The 235-nt window shown below is 27.7% G+C and overlaps 1 pseudogene; it reads right to left on the bottom strand.

Moving 5' to 3' along the window:
* The window catches only part of LOC119591866, a 40,067-nt pseudogene that overhangs the window by 25,621 nt on the left and 14,211 nt on the right, over window positions 1–235 (bottom strand).

Genomic DNA, 235 nt, shown 5'->3' on the forward strand with positions numbered 1-235 from the left:
AAATCCTGGCCACAATAGTTAATAGTATATTTAGTAGTATATACAAATTACTTCTATCAAATCTAAACAAACACTGCTGTTTGTATTCAAGATCTTCACGAAAAGGATGTTCTATTCAAATCTTATGCCTCAGTACAACTGAATTTTATAGACATAAACATGTGACTTCTAAGTACATCATATTAAATGTAAAATATGCTGATGTACTTATTAGCACTTAAAATGTACAAAGAAA

The sequence above is a fragment of the Penaeus monodon genome, chromosome 29 (assembly GCF_015228065.2).
Source record: "Penaeus monodon isolate SGIC_2016 chromosome 29, NSTDA_Pmon_1, whole genome shotgun sequence".
NCBI lineage: Eukaryota > Metazoa > Arthropoda > Malacostraca > Decapoda > Penaeidae > Penaeus > Penaeus monodon.